The sequence below is a fragment of the Triticum dicoccoides genome, chromosome 2B (genome assembly GCF_002162155.2).
Source record: "Triticum dicoccoides isolate Atlit2015 ecotype Zavitan chromosome 2B, WEW_v2.0, whole genome shotgun sequence".
Lineage (NCBI taxonomy): Eukaryota > Viridiplantae > Streptophyta > Magnoliopsida > Poales > Poaceae > Triticum > Triticum dicoccoides.
Window position 1 is genome coordinate 231,520,900 of NC_041383.1, and position 2,429 is coordinate 231,523,328.

A 2,429-nucleotide genomic window follows, 5' to 3' on the forward strand; every position below is an offset into this window, starting at 1 on the left:
CTCCCACCCTCTCCTTCCCGGAGTCTGAGTCTCTTTCGACCATCTATTTCATTCGCTCGGAGCCTCTTCAGTCTTCCCTCAATTATTTCAACCGGTGAATTCTCGTCTCGTTCGTCATTCTTCATCCCTTTCTTTTTCCGGTGGATTCGATTCAAGTTTTCTGGGTTGATCACATTCTTTTCCTTTCGTAAAGTGTTCGCCTTGCTCGTTCGCCTCTCGCCAATTAATCCTTCCGGAGTGCTCAAGACATCTCAAGAGATTCTTCTGTGTTTGAATTAATTCGAGGTTGTAACCTCATTCAAATATTTCAATTGTTCCGGTGCATCATATATCTGTTCAACATTCCTTTCCAATGGTGTTTTCTTTCGAGTGGGCCCTAACCCACAGGTCTTTTCCCAGGATCTTACCTGACTCTTCTAATTCTCCCGACTTATTCTCAAATTCCTTCGAAGTGTGATGTAAGAATGAATTTCATCAGTCACATGCCTTCTCTAAGTTCTCGTTCAAATTCTTTTCATTGTTGGCTCAACCTCTCTGTTGTTCATTCTCCCGGAGTTCCTCAGTAATTTTGGTGGTGTTTTCCGTCGTCATTTGAAGATCGAAGAAGAATTTTCCTCTAAATCTTGCCCGTTCTCTCGAAGTTTCGTGGTTCTAGCTTCATGTTATCCTCTCATATTATTCCGTTTGTCAGATATTCTTTCTTATCCATCCGGAGCATTTCAGGAGTTGCTTTCTCTCTCGATCATCCGGACGCCATCCTTTCGGAAGATTTCTTCGTTCTAAGTTTTTTTTTCAGATTCGTTCTCCAATTATTCTATATCCGTGCCCTTTCGTTCGTCTCAATATTATTCCGGTGCTTCGCTCAAGTGTTCTTTATCAGTTCGCGATCTCTTTATTCTTTGCATCTAAATCCCCTCGACCATATTTATTCTTCTAATTCTTCCCGGCGATTCATTCTCTTTCATCATTCAATTCTCGAATTCTTCCGGTGGTTCATTCAAGATTCTTTTCCTTGTTTATCATATTAATCCATTCGTTCTTTTCTATCCTACCGGTGGTTCATGAAGACCTTCTCAAGTTTGCGATATGTCACTTCTCAATCCTTTCTCAAGAAGAATAAGTAGTATGCTAAATCCAATGCTTGCCATCAATTTAATTTGGTGAAGGATAAGCATACAATAAATCTTATTCTTATTTCCTCAAGGGGATTAATTCCATCCTTTGGAGTTTGTTCTTGATGAATAAATTCTAGTTCCAAGTGTTCTCCATCTTTTATTTTCCGGAGTTCAAATTTCCTCGGACATTTCGTCGGAACCTCCATCTAAATCACCGCAAGGCTCATCTTATTCTTTCATCCTTCATTTCTATCTCATCATCTTTTGTCACCGAAGTTCTTCATGGTGGTTCTTCATGATTTAATTCATTCTTCAAGAGTTCATCAAGTACCATTCCATCCTCTCAAGTTCGTTCTAATCCTCCCATTTTCAGCCGGAGTGCTACCTAAATCCTTTCAGTCTTATTCGTTTCTTTTCTCATTCTAACCACTCCGGTTAGAACGAGTGGTTTCATAGTCTATCTGATTCCGTGAGCTTTCGATTCTCGACATTCTCGTCGTTCCTCTCTTCTTCTCGAGTGCTCTTGATTCTTTGCTTCTTCTCTTGAGTTTTTGTTTCACCTCATCCTTTTCCCTTCCGTCTCGGTCCTAAGATCTCGGGACGAGATCTCTTGTTAGTGGAGGAGTGTTGTAACGCCCCGGATTCGATGCGCCAGGTGTCTGCCAGTTATTCGCCGTCGTTGCCATGTCATTTGCTTGCGTGTTGCATTTTATCATGTCATCATGTGCATTTCATTTTGCATACATGTTCGTCTCATGCATCCGAGCATTTTCCCCGTTGTCCGTTTTGCAATCCGGCACTCCTATGTTCCCTCGGCGTTCCCCTTTTGCCTCTCGTTGTGAGCAGGTGTTAAACTTTCTCGGAATGGCCCGAAGTTTGCCAAGCGGCCTTGGTATAGCACCGGTAGACCGCCTGTCAAGTTTCGTGCCATTTGGAGGTCGTTTGATACTCCAACGGTTAACCGGGTAACCGTAAAGCCTCTTTTGTCTTGCAGCCCAACACCCCTCCAAAGTGGCCCAAAACCCATCCAAACTCCCCTCCATGCTCTCGCTCGTTCGATCACGATCGCGTGGCCGAAAACCGCTCCTCATTTGGACTCTCCTAGCTCCCTCTACCTATAAATAGGTGTCTTCCCCTCCAAATTCGCGGATGAAAACCCTAGCCCCGCTCCTCTCGCCCGCCGGACACGTCCGATCTGGACCGGACATGTCCACCGCCGCTCCCCGCGCCAATCGGAGGCCGCCACGTGGCGCGTCGCCGCCACCCTCCGCCGCCGGCCGCCAGGCCCACGCGGGGCCCTCCCGGCCCGCGCGC